The 21017-nt window shown below is 37.3% G+C and overlaps 1 long non-coding RNA gene and 1 pseudogene across 1 annotated transcript; both read left to right on the top strand.

Moving 5' to 3' along the window:
- Positions 1-10488: 10488 nt before the first annotated feature.
- LOC108993619 lies at positions 10489-12551 on the top strand (annotated as a pseudogene).
- Positions 12552-12634: 83 nt separating this feature from the next.
- Positions 12635-15426, top strand: LOC108993617. The gene is made up of 3 exons (XR_001996533.2): positions 12635-12826; positions 14356-14638; positions 14728-15426. It is a non-coding gene; the product is annotated as an uncharacterized LOC108993617 (long non-coding RNA).
- Positions 15427-21017: the final 5591 nt, after the last annotated feature.

Below are 21017 nucleotides of genomic sequence, written 5' to 3'. Positions count from 1 at the left end.
CTTGATGCCCACGGACTACTTCGAAGAACTAAAGAAAACCGAGACCCACGGAGATGGAAATATCCAGTAACTGCAGACCGAAAATGCAGAACGAAGGAAATCAGCGGAAGGAGAAGAAAACAGTGAGAACCCGATTGAGAAGTCTGCAAAGAAATGAGTAAAAACCGAACCTTGAGTGTGAAAGGAGATGATAAGCAACCGCTGGAGTCGTGGGTTGGTGCGCACGGTTGAGAGAGATCCGGAAATGCAGAGCAGAGGGGAAGGCAACGCGAAGAAGAAAAACAGTGCAAGGGAATTAATCCCTTCACCCAAGCGACGCCGTTCGGTCTCACTAAAACTACTCAAGAGCTGGGCTTCTCCAATGGGCTGGGCCTCACCAACGGGCTGGGCCTAAGCCCGGTTATTACATTCTCCCCCCCTTAAAAAAAATTCCGTCCTCGGAATTTGCCACAAGCTATTAGGATCAACGTCGAACAACTGTGGGTACTTGACTTGCATTTCCTTTTCTAATTCCCAAGAGGCTTCACTGATAGCATGATTATTCCATACCACCTTAACCAATGGAATAGTCCGATTACGTAACACTTGTTCTTTTCTCTCTACAATCCGCAACGGCTCTTCTGTATAAGTCAGATCTTCCTGAAAATGAAGAGGCTCGTAATCAATAACGTGAGTGGGATCAGGAACATACTTCCTCAGCATAGATACATGAAATACATTGTGTACACTTGAGAGCGCGGGTGGTAGGGCTACTCTGTAAGCCACTGGTCCAATCCGATCAAGAATCTCAAATGGTCCGATGTACCTAGGGCTCAACTTACCCTTCTTTCCAAACCTCATAACCCCTCTCATGGGTGCAATCCTCAAGAATACCTTAACCCCAACCTCAAACTCCAATTGGCGACGACGGTTATCTGCATAGCTCTTCTGCCGACTCTGAGCCGCTCTCATTCTAGCTCGAATGGTCTCAATCTTCTCTGCTGTCTTCTGTATGATTTCTGGACCCAAAATTTGTCTTTCGCCCACTTCGTCCCAATATAACGGAGATCTACACTTCCTACCATAAAGTGCCTCATAAGGTGCCATCTCAATACTAGCCTGGTAACTGTTATTATAAGCAAACTCGACCAAAGGCAAGTGTCGAATCCAAGTCCCCTTAAAATCCAGCATACAAGCTCTCAACATGTCTTCCAAAATTTGAATGGTCCTTTCCGACTGACCATCTGTTTGTGGGTGAAACGCCGTGCTGAAATTTAACTTAGTGCCCATGGCCTCTTGTAAGCTTCGCCAAAATTTCGAAGTGAAACGCGGATCCCTATCCGACACAATGGACACAGGTACCCCATGCAACCTCACTATTTCCTGTATATAAAGCTCGGCTAGTTTCTCCAACTTATAAGAAACTTTGATAGGTACAAAATGAGCTGTCTTCGTCAAACGGTCTACTATCACCCAAATTGCATCTTGTCCGGTCGGTGCCCGAGGAAGACTTGTAACAAAGTCCATAGAAATATGCTCCCATTTCCATTCTGGAATCTGAAGTGGTTGCAATAACCCTGCTGGTCGTTGATGTTCTACTTTCACCTGTTGACATGTTAAGCATTGTGCCACAAATTGAGCAATCTCTCTCTTCATGCCCTCCCACCAAAAAGACTCTTTTAAATCTCGATACATTTTCGTGCTACCCGGGTGAACTGTGTAAGGAGAGCGGTGCGCTTCTTCAAGGATAAGTCTTTTTATTACAACACTGTCCGGCACACAACATCTGTTTCCAAACCTTAATACTCCATCTTCAGAAATATTAAACTCAGGTTTATCCCCTTTTTCTACTTCTTCAAATAATCTCGCCAACTTAGAATCTTCTTTTTGGGCGAGCTTGATTCTGTCTATCAAAGCTGGTTGAACTATTAAACTGGCTATTAATGCCTGCTGGTCACCCACAACTACTTCAATGTTGGCTCTTTCCAAGTCCATTAATAAGTGGGGCTGAGAGGTAAGAGTTGCAATTACTGGTCCCACTGGCTTCCTGCTAAGTGCATCAGCTACAACATTAGCTTTGCCTGGATGGTAGTTAATGTTGCAGTCATAGTCCTTGACTAGTTCGAGCCATCTCCTCTGTCTCATATTCAGTTCTTTCTGAGTGAAGAAGTATTTCAAACTCTTGTGATCCGTGTAGATTTCGCACCTTTCACCATATAAATAATGCCTCCAGATTTTAAGTGCAAAGACAACGGCGGCCAACTCCAAATCATGTGTTGGGTAATTTTGTTCATATGTCTTCAGTTGCCGAGAAGCGTATGCTATTACTTTCCCATGCTGCATCAACACACATCCCAAACCCAAACGTGAAGCATCACTGTAAACCACAAATCCTCCTCTTTCGCTAGGGACTGTCAAAACTGGAGCTGTCACCAATCTCTTCTTCAATTCCTGGAAGCTTTCCTCACATTTTTCAGTCCAAACATACTTGTTGTTCTTCCTTGTGAGGGCGGTAAGGGGAACCGCTATTTTTGAGAAATTGTCTATAAATCGACGGTAATAACCAGCCAAACCCAAGAAACTCCTAACTTCATGCACATTGGTTGGTTGAGTCCAGTTAACTATTGCTTCAATCTTCCCGGGGTCTACAGAAATGCCATCCCTTGAGACTACATGTCCCAAAAATGCAATAGACTCAAGCCAAAATTCACACTTCTTCAACTTAGCAAATCATTTCTTATCCCTGAGTGTCCCTAGTACTTGTCTCAGATGGTCTTCATGTTCGGCTTTGCTCTTGGAGTAGATTAATATATCATCAATAAACACCACCACAAATTTATCCAGAAATTCATGAAATACTCGATTCATCAAGTCCATAAATACTGCTGGGGCGTTGGTTAAACCAAAAGGCATGACTAAAAATTCATAGTGGCCATACCTGGTCCTGAAAGCTGTCTTAGGCACATCCTCCGCCTTGATTTTTAATTGATGATAACCCGATCTAAGATCAATTTTAGAAAACACCTGCGCACCTTGCAGCTGATCAAATAAATCATCGATGCGGGGCAACGGATATTTATTCTTTATGGTCACTCGATTCAGTTCCCTGTAGTCTATACACATCCTCATTGTCCCATCCTTCTTCTTCACAAACAAGACTGGAGCTCCCCAAGGCGACACACTAGGTCTAATGAAACCTTTGTCTAACAAGTCTTGCAACTGTTCTTTGAGTTCGGCTAACTCTGATGGCGCCATTCGATAAGGGGCTTTGGAAAGAGGCGCTGTGCCTGGTGCTAATTCAATAGCAAACTCTACCTCCCGCTCAGGCGGTAATCCAGACAAATCTTCAGGAAAAACCTCTGGATATTCCCTCACAATAGGAATCTCTTCAAGTTTCAATTCTTCCTTTGGTTCATCCACCACAAAGGCCAAAAACCCTTGACACCCATCACGTAATAGCTTGTCAACCTGAAAAGCAGAAATAACTGATGGAGAGGTACGCACTCTAGATCCCATAAACCGAAGTTCCTCTTCTTCCGGAAACTTAAACACCACTTCCCTTTTAAAACAATCAATACTAGCATAACTGGAAGCTAACCAATCCATCCCCAAAATCACATCAAACCCAGTCATAGGAAAGACTATCAGGTTAGCTGGCATTTCCTTCCCGCTAATAGTTATTGGACACTTGAGTAAAATCTTGTTACAAGTCACTATATCACCAGTTGGGGTAGAGACCCTCAAATTGTAGTCCATCTCATCAGCAACAATGGGGCACAACTTAACATAATCCATAGAAATAAAGGAGTGAGTAGCCCCCGAGTCAAATAAAACAATAGCCTTATTGAGGAATAAGGGAACAATTCCTGGTTACGTCATTTAATCCAAAGAAATAATAAGACAAATATTCCTTAATTCTCAACAAAGAAATTTTTAAGAGATGGTTAGAGAATTATACCTGTGATGACATCCTCCTTGTCCTCAGCTTCTCCCGGTGTCAAAGCAAAAACTCGAGCAGGTACAGTCCTCCGCTGATTGTTGCCTTGATTAATCGGCCTAAAGTTTTGGGGTGGGTTGGGCCTTCTGTTGTCCTCCGCCAGCAATGGACATTCTCTAATGAAATGCCCATCCTTACCGCATTTGAAACATGAACCCACTTCCTTCCTGCACTCTCCATGGTGTATGCGGTTACAGAACTTACAAGGGTTAGGTGTAGGATTTCCCTGTATCTGCCTCTGACTTGAACTGCTCCCCTCATTTCTCTTTTTCCATTGCCCTTGATCCGAACTAGGAAATCCTTGTGGAGCAGCTCTCTTTCTCTGTTCTTGTAATTCAGCACCCCTCTTAAGATTCTGTTCCGCTAGCATCGCCTTGTGTACTAATTCTGAAAAATTCTGAATCTGTAAGATCATCACCCGTTCATAAATCCTGTAGTTCAAGCCTTCTTCAAACTTCCTAGTCTTTTTCTCCTCATCGGGAATCAAGTATGCGGCGAAACGTGATAATTCCGCAAACCTTGCAGCATACTGGCGCACAGTCATGGTTCCCTGCACCAAGTTGGTGAACTCTCGGGCTCTAGCATCCCTATCTGCCTTAGGGAAGAATCGGTCGAAGAAACTCTGCTTGAATTGAGCCCAAACAATTACTCCAATCCCCTCAGCTTCCCTGATAATTTTCTCAGAATTCCACCACCTCTTTGCTTCTCCAGATAATTTAAAGGCTGCGAACTTGACTTTTTGCTGATCGGTACACTCCAAAACACCAAATATTTCTTCAATGTCTTGTATCCAATCTTCCGCAGCATTCGCATTGCCTCTTCCATCAAAGGTGGGAGGATGCGTTCGATTAAATTGTTCGAACGTGCAACCCCCACCATTGTCGTCTTCATTCAAATCTTCAAGAGTTCGAACTCTACGACGAGCAGCCATCCTGAAAGTCTACACTCGGTGAAACGTTCTAAAATAAAAGAAAACGAATATACAAGGTAAATAAAAATAAATAAGAGGATAAATAAAATATGCATATAAACACATATACATATATATGTCTATATAAATCAGATAACTATGCAAATTTGACATCACTTAATACACACGTATATCACTAAAATCTATAACCTCAAAGTTCCAAATTCAATTTCTAACATCAGCCAAATTTAAAACCTCAAATCCCATCAAAATCAAACTTAAACTTAAATATCCACATGACAATCCTTATAATCCTCCAATTCCTATTTTGAAATTTACACATCCTATGAACCCACAGATATCTAAACCTCCAAGGTCTACAGTATGCAGAATTCAAACCTGTCTCTGATACCAACTGTAACGCCCCGACCCCGAGGGTCCGGAGAGTTAACTCATAAACCTGATAATCAGCTCTAACAAGGCTAGAGTACTCCCAAAATCAATAATATATCCATTTTCTCAAAACTCAAATCGAACGTAAATACTTCAATTAAACACATCAAATAGTTCATTTATCCAATATTCAATCCAAATAACCCAAATATAATCAACTCTTCTTCTTGTCTCAAATAACAACTAAAAATAATAAAACATTAACATAAATCTCCATAAACCGTCTAAATCGATTGAAGCAACTTAAGAAAATAATTAGTCTCTAACACCAACACTAGTAACATGAGATATCCAACCACAAATCAGTGCTAATCTTCTCCATAGACTCTAATACTGATCCTCAGCTGAACCATCGATGTCATCTGAAATATTATGAAGATTAACGGGGTGAGTTATCAACAACTCAGCAAGCAAGGAGCATATACCAGCATGTAAACATGAGCATTTATAACATTTGATAAGCCGAACAAAACATTTACTTTCAGAATGCAGAAACAAAACTTTTACAAAACATTAGAGCGAAGTTTTCAGAAAATAAACTTATTCCAAAAAGAACTTCCGTTGGCATTTCTAAACTGAAACATTATAATCTTATCTCATCTCTTAGCATCACATCGGGACAATACCATGTTTAACCCCCGTGGTAGGGTTATAAACCACCATTATACCCGTGGCTGGGCCATATTCCATGTTTCACCCCCGTGGTAGGGTTATAAACCACCATTATACCCGTGGCTGGGCCATTTTCCATGTTTCACCCCCGTGGTAGGGTTATAAACCACCATTATACCCGTGGCTGGGCCTTAACAGAAACAGAACGGATTTCATCGAAAATCCGGTTACAATCATATACAGAATCAGAACATCATGCCAAGATTCTCAGATGACACATCATATCAAAACAAAACACTGAAAAGCTTCAGATCATTTCACATGTTCGAGATAAACATAAACAAAATATTCTCATTTGTTCATAACAAAACTTCCAGATTTTCATATTCGCTCTTTACATAGTTCAGAAATAAAGTACACAAAACTAGCTCATGTCTACACCAGTCATGACAGAAAAACACTTTCCTTTGTATAGAATTTATGCATATGCAGAATAAACATTTGAGGTTGTTTTCAGATCATCTCTTTCAAAAATTAAACACATTTATTCTCAACGTCAACCTCCTTTCATTTATTTTATGTAAAACTAGTATATAAACCCCGCTTACCTGATTTCTTCGAATTATCAACACCTTGAGCCGGAACTCTAAAAGTAACACCACCTAAACAAAAGAACATATATCCAACATTTAATAACCAATCTAGTAGCCTGCTATTTAATGAATAAAAAAATCAAACAGTCCCTTCACAGCTCCATAACTATCTAACAATTAAATCCGAACAACTCTCTTCAACCCATTTGCAATTGAAACCCAAAACATCCACACCTTTTAATAATACCAACCGACTATAATCATTTCCAAAATCAACCACAGCAACTCTAATAATTAAAACATAATCCAATCCAAACTTCGCTTCCAAACTTCGAATAAAACCATTTCAGTGCCCGCATCAATACTCTACTCATTCAACAATTCAAAACTTGTAGAAAAATTCAATACCACTAGTTCCAAAAGACCCGTCATTTCACACCAAAAAGTCTCAAGTAATACTTCAAAAACCGACTCACAAAACACCCAAAATTATACTCCTCCACCTCCATAATTCCAATACACTTCACTGTTTCAGCAATTAAAACAACAACTAAAAAAAAATAAACGCTCAAAAATTCATCTACTGAAATTACTAATGGTCTGCGCATAGAGGAAGAAAAATAAGTCTAAGTGTGATGCACGGTCAACCAACCAGTGCATGCGTGAAACAGACAAACGAAGGAAAGGGAAAAAAATTAGTTACCGAAAGGAAAAATAAATTCAAGCGCCCAGACTTGATGCCCACGGACTACTTCGAAGAACTAAAGAAAACCGAGACCCACGGAGATGGAAATATCCAGTAACTGCAGACCGAAAATGCAGAACGAAGGAAATCAGCGGAAGGAGAAGAAAACAGTGAGAACCCGATTGAGAAGTCTGTAAAGAAATGAGTAAAAACCAACCTTGAGTGTGAAAGGAGATGATAAGCAACTGCTGGAGTCGTGGGTTGGTGCGCACGGTTGAGAGAGATCCGGAAATGCAGAGCAGAGGGGAAGGCAACGCGAAGAAGAAAAACAGTGCAAGGGAATTAATCCCTTCACTCAAGCGACGCCGTTCGGTCTCACTAAAACTACTCAAGAGCTGGGCTTCTCCAATGGGCTGGGCCTCACCAACGGGCTGGGCCTAAGCCCGGTTATTACATTTGGATATGGTTATTTGAGGATAATGTTTAGAATATTTTTAGGAGATTTGGGAGGATTCTAATAAGGGGACATGGACGTGTAAAAGGGGAAAAGCATCACACTAGGACATCTCTCTCCCCTCTTCTCTAACTCCTCCTTCTAGTTTTCATGATGGTTTTGTGTGGCTAAACTTTCATAATTGGTCGAAGGAAACGGAAGCCTCGAAATCAATAAAATTGTGAGATCTGATTTGTTTTTATGTTCAATTTATGCTTTGAGTATCGAATGTTTTTCTATACCTATTTTCATGATTGTCTCATTTAATTACTAGGAGGCCTACTAGTTTATTATTTGTTGCAATCTACTGCTAGATTAGATATCAAATCTGTAATTATTTGATCCCTCTAATTTGTGAAGCAACTAAGATTTGATGATTTGCTGTGTCAGAAATTATTAGATCTTAGGAAGAATGCTCGACAAAATTAAATGCAACCGCTTGTGCTTGTGTTGTTTATCTTCATCGATCTCTCTAATTCTTAAGATTATTACTAGATTAAACCTTTAGTGCTTCTCTTGGGTTATTTAGTGGTTAAGGTTAATTAGATCTCTTGTTTTCTAATTAACTATGACTAAGGAGAGATAGGAAAATAATTCCAACGGTAAATATTCAAAGTATGAATTAATATATATTTGCATCGATGATCAATTGTAAAATTCCGATGGTGGATGTTGACTTAGACCAAGGTTTGTTCTTTTGATTGATGTCAATACTTTAATTTGAATTGTTTCTTAGTTGTTCTTCTTAAAATTGTTTTCGTTATACTCAAACCCCCCCAAAGGCGTGCAAAACTCGACATTAACAATGGCAAAGTCTGTGGATCATAATAGATATTGCATTTTCTTCTCATGCCTGCGACAACCTATTCCAAACAACTCAGGAGAAATATGGGAGACGCCATGGAAGCAAGGTTGAAAACCATGGAGGAGTGGGTGACGAAACTAACTAGCGAAGTGGAGACGCTCCGTAAACAGAATGCGAAACTAAAAAAAACCCAACAAGAGCAAGATGGCGTGGCGGGATCCAACGACCCTGAGCACATGGGATCCCGAAACACACAAGTGGGACCTACCACATGAACCTTTAGTTGGTGCAATGCATATGCCACAACTCACCCTCTTGCATAAAGATACATCCCAAACCAAACTTGGACACATCATTAAAAATGGTCATCAGTTTGCGTGGCTATTAATGCCAACATAGGGGTCGTGGTTAGTATTCTCTTCTGTTCATGGAAGCTCTTCTCACACTTCTCAGTCCAAATAAAATTGGCATTTTTTCTAGTTAAGGCTGTGAGTGGCCCAGAAAGTTTGGAGAATCCTTCCACCAACCTCCAACAATAATCTGCAAGTCCAAACAAGCTTCTGCCCTCGTGCACCATTGTGGGACATGGCGAGTCTATTATCGTCTCAATCTTGCTGGGGTCTAAAGCCACGCCATCCTAGGAGATTACAAGCACGAGAAACTTGACTTCACTAAGCCAAAACTCTATAAGTCTGAGTTTTGCATACAATTGGTGCTTCGGCAAATTCCCCAATACTACTCATAGGTGGTTCATATGTTCCTTTAGGTCTTGAGTATACACTAAAATTTCATTGATGAAAACCACCATGAAAGAGTCCAAAAAGGGCCATAAACGCTATAGGTGCATTGACCAAACAAAGGCATTACTCTAAACTCATAGCGCTCGTATCTCAATCTAAAAGTGGTCTTGGGCACATCCTTATCCCTTACTCTTATCGGGTAATTCCCTAATGTCAAGTCAATCTTAGAAAATACTACGGCTCCCTAAAATTGATTGAACAAATCATTAATTCTGGGCAAGGGGTACTTGTTCTTTATAGTCACATTATTCGGCTCCCAATAATCTATACAAGTTTTGAGTGTCCCATCCTTCTTCTTAAAGAATAACGCAAGCACTCCCCATGGTGATGAACTTGGTCTAATAAACCTCTTATCCATAAATTCTTAATGTTGCACCTTCAACTCTTTCAGTTCTGATGGAATCATTCGGTAGGGAGCCTTGTGCACAGGAGCTACTTCTAATTCCAAGTCAATTGCAAACTTGATTTTCCGAATAAGAGGTAGTCTTGGAAAATTATCCACAACAATATCTAGAAACTCCTCAACAGCCGAAATTCCCATCACCGACTTCTTTCCCATTGTCTTTGTCACCACTTGAACCAGATACATTTCTGCCCTTCTGGCCAAGTCTCTCTTCACTTGAATTGCTGATGGTAGAGTCAGACTTGCTTTAAGTATATTGCCTGCAAACTCCCTATTTACCCTACAGGTTGTTAAAACTCAGCCTCAACAGTTGATACTCAAGTATTGTTGGAATAACCAGTCCATTCCCAAGATAATGTCAAACCCAAGAAGGTTGAACATCATCAGATTAACTTCCAACGCTCTTCCTTGAGCAGCATTGGGACATTTCCTAGCATAATGACACGTCTAGCTACATTTGAAATAGTTGACCCCACCTTGACGAGAATCTCCCTCGTGGGACCGAGTACAAATGTTGCAGATTGGGGCTCTGCCCCTCATGTGAACACCTGTAGTTGCTTGATGCCACGCTTCAGCTCTCGTCGTGAACTTTTATGGTTACCTTGCACTGCTACCCTCTCTGGTGTAGGTCTTTCTCTTTTGACACGTTGGAGAGGTGACCAAGCTGTCGTGTTCACATTCAGCTATAGAGGCCATTTACACCATCCTTCGAAAATTTTGAATATAAGTACAGGCGTCCTGAGCACGAACTTGCGGTACCTCTCATTCAACACAATAAGAACAAACTTATACAGCCATCCAGATACACAAGATCTGTGAGTGAGATTGAGAGAGATGGAAGTTGTTGATCAAGCGCTCCACATGAATGGAGGAACGGGAGACACAAGCTACGCAAGTAACTCCCTATGTCAGGTGAGTTCAGAAATCCTCCCCCCTCAAGATCGAGTTCTCAGGCCAATAATCTGTAGGATTACGACAGATCACCTTTTGGAATGAATTTTCCCAATTGAATTTGTTATGATATATATATATATATATATGTATATATAATTATAAGGTTATTGCTTGATTCACATGTATAGAAGACGAAGCTTTACATGAAGTACACTTTGTGTTATCAGTGTGACAGTGATTGTGGTAATTTACATTAGAGTAATAGTAGATATTGCAGTCGTAGGATATACAAGTCTTGTGCAAGCCCACTTTGAACAAATAGTTTTTCCATGGGTATGTCTCACTTTTTTGTTCAAAGAGTCTTAATGACAGCTTGGACATCCTAGACTTTTACAAATCATTTTACATATAGAGAGTTGATTCCATGTTGCTAAATATCCAAAAGAACTGAATCGAAATCTTTGTTTGGAATTTGGACAGAAAAATGGGATATCTATGACCAAGCCCATCACAGATGATGCTATAACTAATCTCTATTGCACCATCTCGCCAAAGAGTCTAGTCATCGCAGACTTGGGTTGTTCTTCTGGACCAAACTCTTTGTTTATGATTTCTGAACTTATCAAGGTTGTGGATGAGCTTCGAAAAAAACTAGGACATCCATCACTTGAATATCAAGTACTCTTGAACGACCTTCCTGGAAATGATTTTAATACCATTTTCAAGTCATTGCCAAGCTTCCAGAAAAAAACGAGTAATCAACTGGGTGTTGGAGTTTGTCCTATTTTTATTTCAGGAGTACCCGGTTCTTTCTATAGCAGACTTTTCCCGAGTAAGAGTCTGCATTTTGTCCATTCTTCTTATAGCCTGCACTGGTTATCTCAGGTAATTAACTTTCTTAAGCAAAAATACAAAATTAATAAAAACTAACCTTATTGTTCATGACTAGCTAGGTTCCTGAGCAGTTGGAGAACAACAAAGGGAACATTTGCGTGGCATGTACAAGCCTGCCAATTGTACTAAGGGCCTACCACGCGCAATTTCAAAAAGATTTTTCATGTTTTTAAGGTGTCGCGCAGAGGAATTGGTGGTTGGAGGGCGAATGGTCTTAACGTTTCTGGGCAAAAGAAGTGAAAATCCCTCCAGCAAAGAGTGTTGTTATATTTGGGAACTTTTGGCTCTGGCACTCAATGACTTGGTCTCCAAAGTAACCTGGCTTCAGTACTTTTATGTGATACGAGTCCATTATGATGCATTATTGGCATAACATGACCCGAATTTTCATGGATTTTTCTTGATAAGTTTTTAATTTAGTCATACTAGAAATTTACCTCATTGCATGCTCTTGATGCTGTCGGTCCATTAATGCATGTAGACAATTTTTTTTTTTCTTTGATCACGTAGACCAACAGAAATATGCAGAACATGTATTAATATGAATAGAAAAATATTTTTTTTTTCCTACATTTGGGGAGATGGGGTATCGAACCCAAGATCTCTATTTTGGAGGCTGGGGGTTTATGTCAATCAGGCGACAAGCCTTTGGCTAATAGAAAAATGTTATGAACTGGGAAGTAAGGACTTTTCCAGATTTGCATAAAATCTATCATTCTAAAAAATATCATGTGTTATTATATGCAGGGACTCATTGAAGAAGAAACAATGAATTCCTTCAATATTCCTCTATACTCACCATCCCTATCAGAAGTGAAATCTGAAGTTTTAAAAGAATGATCTTTCACCATTGATCATCTTGAGACTTTTGAAATGAATTGGATTGCATATGATAGCGAACTCATGATGAACTCGCCCGATGCGTTTTTTGATGGTGGATACAATGTTGCAAAGTGCATTAGAGCTATCGTTGAGCCTTTGTGTAACGCCCCAATAGAAGGTCCAAACCACATGGCCTATACTCCAAAATGACTAGTCAATGATACAATTGGAGCCTCATTGGAACCTTATAAAGAGCAATAACTTCTCTTTCCTAAGCAATGTAGGATCCCATACACCACCTACCCTTATCCATATCATATGGGGTATCACAGTTAAGCAATTTAATTTTTCCATTGACCATGCTGGTTCTGTGAGGAAATTTCAGATTTCAAAATTGGATGAGCTTAGGCGAGATGCATATGACAATTCTAAATTGTCAGAGGAACGCATGAAGGTGTTACATGACAAGCACATCCAGAGAACAAGGTGGAGTGGTCTTTATGTAGTTAAGGCTGTGTTTACATGGAACTATTGAGATTACTAATCCTTAAAATGGAAATACTTTCAAAGTCAATGGACAATGACTTAAACATTTTTTGGCAAAACTTTCACAAGAGGATACTTCCATTCCTTTGGAAGATCCCACTTATTTCTCATGGTCCTTAGCTCATTTTTGTTTTGCTTTAATTTTTTTCCTTCTATTTTTCTGCTTTTATTTGTTCCATTTCTATGTTTTGTTCTTTCCTTTTTTTTTTCTTTTTCTTCAGTATATCTTTTCAGGTTCAGCACTATTTATTTTTTTCTGGTTTCATTTTTACGTTCACGATCCCTTCCGCAATCTCAGGTAGTTTCCTTCGGCCCTATTTTCTTTCTTGCCTTGTTTTATTCATGATTTGCAGGGAGGACACTACCCATTTTTAGTTGGGGGGTAAGGAGAGTCTTCTACCATTAGTCTCTCAGGATTAATAATTGTGGGGTCTGAATTTTTTTGTTGCTACCAAGCTACTATTTTCCCACTTCTCTACTTAAGATCAGATAGTTGCAATTTTGGGCTACACTAATTCCCATTGGTTTAGGTTTAAGTTCAACACTAGACCTTATGATAAGTCTTAGCAACTCAAACTTGGGAAATTTATTTCAAAGCTATTGATTGATGACCTTAATTGACACAAGCAGATACTTTTTGTGGTTTGTTTGATGACAACTAGTGGATTCTTCTAAACAACTAGCAAGAACTACAATGAACCATATCTTAATGGCCTAGGAAAAGTGTGATGGAAAAAAAATGGTTTTAAAAGTACATGAGAAAAGCCTGAAAAGGGACAAGCTAGAGATCATGCAAAAAAAGATATTGGTGCAAGTACATTGGAAAAGGCTGCCTATCACCGGGATCTGTTAAAAAAAAAAGGGTCTTTCAAAGTGTGATAGCGTGAAAGCCGCCAATGTAATGGTTTTGAATTGGAGTGAAGATCTTTTAGTTTTTCTTGGAAAAGTTGCTAGGTTGAAACTATTGTGAGAAATCTTGAAACTAACAAATGGAAATCTGTCTGCACACTTGATGCACTCAAAGATCTTCAGCTTAAGTACATGATTTCCCTTGTTTGAGCTCTTTAGAATTTTATAAACTTTTGTGTTAAGCTATAACCTGACTTGTTTGCATTCTAATGCCCATAATTTCAATATGATTGATCTTTCCTAGGGATTTTTGAGTTTAGTGGCTCACTCTTGGATCATATAATATTTTTATCGCATTATTTGCTAGGGACTAGCAAAAAGCTAGTTGGGGGGTGTGATAAAGTGTTAAAAACTACATGATTAAGCTGCTAAAGTGAATGAATTGTTTAACAAAAAAATGAATTAAGTACTTAATTATGTAGTAGGTTTTAGTACTTGACTCAATGTTAAACCATGATGTTTTTCTCTTAAAAAGATTTATGCAGCTGTTAAACTCCATCAGAATTAATATATCAATTTTACCCTTTCCATTGTGAACACTTAGTCCCAATTTTATGTAGGGTATTTTTGGAAGAGTCCCACCAATTGAATGTGCAACACCCAAATACTAAGGGCTAGGGATTTGAAACACAAAATGAAAAAGAAAATGAGGAAAGCAGCAACTGGCCTCAAGCCGTGCAGCAACACACTCACGCACGCGGGACTGCAGGGGCTAGAACGTGGCTTGAGGTGCAGAGCAGTTCACGCAGGCAGGCTAAAAGGGAGATGCAGAGCAGGGGCTGGATTGAGCGGCTTAAGACGGGCATTGCAGAGGAAAAGAAAAGGGGAATCACGCACTGCAGAGTATAAAAAGAAAATTCTTGGTTGTGGACCGTTTCTTTTGTTTTTCTGCATCGTCTGTTTTTATTTTCTTTCATTTTTTTTCCTTCTAGTGGATATGGCAAGCCCTTCAAGAAGCCTATGCTGAATAATCCTAAGAAAGGGAGTTCCAGCTCACTCAACAATTGACATACATGAGGAAGGAAGACACAACGTCACTGCAAGATCACCTCCAAAGCTTCAAGACAATGTGCGACCACCTAGCTGCAATCGGATGTCCCGTGAGTGACAAGATGAAGGTTTTTTCCCTCCTCAATAGCTTGGGTCCGAAATACGAACCCTTCACCACCTCCATGTTCAAGCCGCTGATGCCCTCCTAGACCAAGCTTGTACCGCTGCTGCATGGATACGAGATGCGGACTCAACTTCATGAATCCTTCAACATAGGTGTACACTTTCTATGGGAACAAAACTAGACACGGGAACAAGGGCAAACAATGCCCGTTCTCCTCCAACTGGTGCTCGTGACACTGCTCATGATAAAATGGAGACCTGTCAAATTTGCAGAAAAAAGATATTAAAATGTTGCCACCGGTTCGACTATCATCTCCAATCCGATGATATTTCACAAGCATTGGCTTCTCTTACTCTTGAAAATGGTACTCATGCTACAAAATGGACTGCATACACTAGTGCTTCTACCTAGATGACTAGTATCTTAGGTGTGCTATCTAATCTTCATAAATATCTTGGTAAGAGCACTCTCAATGGATCATTCATCCTATCCTTCAAAATACATCACCAAAATCTATTTTTTCTATTTTATATACTGACTTTTACAATATATCATGCATCAGCTTATCTATTTTTGCTTCATATCATTTAAATATTATATTTTTTAATCTTTTTTATTCATTTCAAATATTTTTTCTAACTACCAATGATATCCTCATATCTTTCGATTTTTGCAATATCTCTCCATATACAATGTCATATAATTATGTTCTATTTTAAATTAATCCAAATTTATAAGCTAGATGAAAATATAAATTAATTCAAAAAATAAAAATAAAAGATTATATTATGTACTGTGGGATTGTTAATGAAATAATTTGTGCGTGACCTTCAGAATATTAATTGCCCCATCTTTCAAAGTTTGTTTAATTTACCATTATTATCCCTTACTTATTTTCAGCCACTTCCAAGCAAAACACAACTGAAAAAATACAAAAATAAAATCAAACGGAATAAAAAATAAAGCAAAATAAAGCAAGATGAAAGTTAAAAATACAAAATAAAAAAATGGTACAAAGGAATCAGATAAAGCAAGATGGTACATGATTTATAGTAGTCACTACAAGAAATTTGACTTTTAGGGATGAAATTTATTAGGGACGAAATAAATTTTATCCCTAAAAGTCATTTTTGGAGACGAAATTTACCTTTCGTCTCCAAAAATGCCTGAGCTACTAAATTCATTCAAACGGAAAAATATCTATTCGAACAAGATATTTTGTGACGAACAAAATCGTCTCAAAAAAGGAAAACCGTTCAAACGGAACAAAATAGATTCAAACATGGAATTAATGTCCGTTCGAACAGTATATAATCTGTTCAAATAATAACATTGCCGGGAAATTAATTTATTTTTCCCGTAGTAAGTTAACAACCGTTCGAACTTAAATTTCTTTGTTCAAACGAATAGAGATTCAATTAATTTTTTTTATTAGTATGGATTTGTCCATATTTTTTTCCATTAAAGTAATAAATATTTTTTCCATTAATTTGTTATCATTTTCAAAATATAAAAATGTGTATATATTATATATTATGATTTGCGGTGGGTTAAAATATTTATAAATTACTTTTTTGTAATTAACTTCAAAACTTTATAATGATTTCTTTTATGTTAAATTTATATAAATATAACTTTAAAGATAATATCATTTTTTATATTATCATGAACGACAAGTAAAATGGAAAAAATAAACAAAGTAGTAAACACGAGAAATAAAAACCATACATTAATTACATCTCAAATATATAATGTTCAATATAACATAAAAAAGTAAAATAATAACTAAAACGATCATAATTATTGATTCCTTAGTATATCAACATCCTCTTGCAACATTTTAATAGATTCTTCCAGATCCCTAAGCTTCTTCATGATGGGTTCAACGAACTCCACAAACAGAGCTCGTACCTGATCCAAAGTAACCCCAGGAGGCTGTCTCTCAACAGCGGCAGCACGACTAGAAGCTGGATTTGTGGGAGGATCACTAGGCTGTTCTGGTGCAGTCTTCCGCAAGTGCCCCTTGCTCTTGCTGAATGTGATCTTGTTAAGGGGACCCATCTGTGGCGACCTCCGCTCAGTCGCCGACACTATAACCCCCAATTGGAGTAGGAGGTTAGATATCAGTAGTGCAAATGGTAGACTACCTCCACTGGAAAAGCGTGACTCCGATCGAATGCTAAGGAATAAATACAATGCCAGATCAATGGGATCCCCCCGTGCTATCCGCAGCAAAACTCTGGCTCGATCGATCTCAAAATCAGTCTTGTGTTTTTTCGGATCGATGTTATAGCCAACAATCAAATTAAGCATTCTAAAAAATCCTATACAATCAGCCTGTCGGATCACCTTGCTCCCATCATATGGAGGAGACGATGGGTCTCGCACTAGCTGACGCACCTGATCATCTGTTAGACCATCATTAGGTAGATCCGCATCCTCACTACCATCCGAAGTAGCATTCGAATCTACATTCGAGGCTAGCATGGAGGATGCAGCCTGTGTGTCAGAATCAAATGGTGCAGGCGCTGGTCCCCGTGTAGCCGCTACAGGATATGCGTCGGCTATACTGGGGAATGTCAAGGAACTCAGCAATAATGCGGGGAGAGAAATTAATACTCACTCCCCGGACTGATATGGTGTAGAACAGAGCATCAGCACTAAGTTCTCCCATGGCACGGTAGAACTCACCGACCACACTGAATATGCAGTCTCCCGCTGCTCACATATCAGTATCCATCCCCGCTTGGTGAAGATGGACTGTATGCTCCATCCCTCCCATGAAAGATTGGAGAAGTCAGACAAAATGACTTCATGCTCGACAAGTGTAGGCCTTGTCTCCAAAGCATGAGCTACTGATTCACTACTTTGGCTGGGCTGATCTCTCGCACGTTTTCTTCCGCTGGATGCCATTGATATACTGTTTAACCATAATGAAAGTAAGAATATAATTAACCATAATATTTAAATTATATTATTGAAGAATTATAGTATATTGAACTGAATTGAAATAATTCGTTCGAACAGAACATAGTCTGTTCGAACTAGAAAGCTCTATTCGAATGGACTGTTCTGATCATTCGAATAGAGTTTCTTTGTTCATTCGAACGAATTTATTTTGTTCGAATAGAAATAATGTTGTTTGACAACTAAGAGTTCGAACGGACTAGAGTTTGTTCGAACAGAAGAAGCCAAACAACCATGGCTGAGTCGACTCAGCCCCGAACTAAAAAACTTTCTATCTAAATGTTATCCTTTGTTTTAATCGGTAGAAATGATTAAGGAGTGAAGCCCAATCATTTCTACCGATTATTTTGATGTTATTTCCATGGAATACACCAAAATGAGTGGATTTCGGATTCAAAATCCATACCCTCAAACACATCCCATTCGTGGAAAAAACTAAACAATAGAGGTGGAGAGTTGACCCATACCTCTTAGAAGTTCAAACGTGGGGTTCATACGGCGGTTTTCGCGGCGGAGTTAAGGGGCGAACTCGGAGGCTCTCGGTGGTTGCTGGTTCGAATGAGAGAGTTTTGTCTCATTGTATTCGAACTGGGTCTATAATGACCGTGGCATCTCGTTCAAACTAGATAAAGATCCGTTCGAACGGTTATTATATTAAATTTTTATAATTATATTACTAATAATAATATATAATAATAATAATATTACAAAGTACAAAAGTATAAAAATGAAACTAATAATAGTATTATAATACTTTTAATTAATATATTTAGTATATTATTTTTAAATATATTGTTTCTATTATACTAAGTACATACTAAGAACATTAACATTGGATTCATCATTTTCTTCTTCAAAATTTGATGAAAAGTACATATTTTCTATAAACTCAAAACCTCCCTATCCATAACCCCACATTGAATTAGCCATTGGATTTATCAAAATAATAATATAATATGTTTTTTAATAATAATATTTTTAATTTATTTTTTTCATATTTTACAATTATACTAACTATATGTTAATTAATAATTTAATTTGATACTTAAATTATTGTTTCCCAACTTAAATATATTGTGGCTCAAAATTGGGAAACAATAATTTAAGTAAATAAATATAGATATAGTGGATATTAGCTATATAGCAATTGAAGATGAATTGGAATGCACAATTTGTCAAAGTTTCATCATTTAATATTTGGTGAATCCAATGCAGTGATTTTGAACATGAATTCATCAAATTTTGAAGACTGAACTCATTTGATGAGTCTAATGCCAATGCTCTAAGTACTTAGTATAATTACAATGGTTGAATTATATAGGTACTATATATAAGTTATGATAACTATACTCCTATAGTTTATATAATATTATAACACTAATTATAGTTACTAGTTATATAACTGCATTGTAAGTATTATATATAGTTACTATATAGCTATAGTAGTTATTAACTATAGTAGTTATACATTATATAACTACTACATTATAAGTATTATATATAGTTACTATATAGCTATAGCTATTATAAGTTATGATAACTATACAAGTTAATATAATTAATATAAATATAGATATAGTGGATATTAGCTATATAGCTACTACAATGTAAGTATTATATAGTTACTATGTAGTTATAGCTATTATAAGTTATGATAACTATACATCTTAATATAATTAATATATATATAGTAGCTATTAGTTATATAGCTACTACAGTGTAAGTATTATAAGTTATAATAACTATACAAGTGAAAATAATTAATATATATAGTAGTTATTAGTTATATAGCTACTACACTGTAAGCATTATAAGTTTTGATAACTATACAAGTTATCATAACTACTATAGTTAAAATAGTTATTATAGCTACTTCAGTGCAAGTATTATAAGTTATGATAACTATACAAGTTATCGTAACTATAATAACTAGTTACTAGTTACTATTTAAGTTACTATAACTATAGTTATTATATTTTATATCACAAGATAGTAAGTTATATAATATATAGTGAAAAATTAGAAGACCAAAAGTATATATATATATATATATTAATAAGTACTATATATTAATAGTTAGTATATAGTATAAGTATTATATTAACTATTAGACTTGTAGTACATTATATATTATCAATAATAATATAAAATAGTTGGTAAAATATATAGTTATTATATAGTATATAATAAATATTTTGTGATTGGTTCGAACCCAATAACGTCTCGTTCGAACGGTGTTATCGGAATGTGTTTGGAGGGAAACTTCGCACCAAATACTCTGAATGTTAGTGTATTTGAATGTCAAAATTCGTCATTCAAACGCTCTGGTCGAACAGTGCTATGAAAATACCCTTTGAGCTGGTCTACATTTGAAGAATATGTCAAGGAATATTATGATTTGTTAGTTCAAATCAAAAAATGACACGTTCAAACGTGAAATAAATCACAGCAGATTTGCCGCCTATTTGAAATTTTCGTGTTCAAATGGGTAAATTTTCAGTTCAAACGAGGCTTCACAGATTCATATACCTGAACTTCCAGTTCATTTTCACAGTTGATGAATGTTTAATAGGAGGCAGACCACGGCTTTGTGATTTTGTGTGTGTGAGAGTGTTGTGGAGAGAGATACTCACAGACTTAGTGAGAGAAGGGATTTTTGAGAGAGAGAGGAGAGGTTCTAACAAAAGGTATGTTTTTTTTTCTATGTTTTTTTGTATTTCGAGTTTCATTAATGTTAGTTTATTGCACATGATTTAGGTTTTCTCATAATGTGTTTTTTGCTTATGTAGGTATTGTGGATTGATACTTTTGTTTGGATTGCTTAAATTCAAGGTAATATTTATAATTTTTAGATTTTTGATAATTTATAGTTTTTAATTAATTATGTTAAGATGCATGCTGTATATTTGTGTTTGTGCAATCCCATTTAAAATGGGCATTCTGGTAATATATATCTTATGAGATTGTGATTGTGAAAATTGTGTTTTGTGACAAATATTTTCTCTGTTTCGTGTCTGGAATCTGGGTTTGTCCCATTCGAACGCTATAATGTTAGTTCGAACGGGATCCTGTGGGAGTAGAATATTGTTAGAACAGAATCCTAATATAACAAAAATTATAAAAATATAAGATATAAAAATA

This window comes from Juglans regia, chromosome 11 (assembly GCF_001411555.2).
Source record: "Juglans regia cultivar Chandler chromosome 11, Walnut 2.0, whole genome shotgun sequence".
In the NCBI taxonomy this organism is placed as follows: Eukaryota; Viridiplantae; Streptophyta; class Magnoliopsida; order Fagales; family Juglandaceae; genus Juglans; species Juglans regia.
This window is presented reverse-complemented; position numbering and strand designations above follow the sequence as displayed.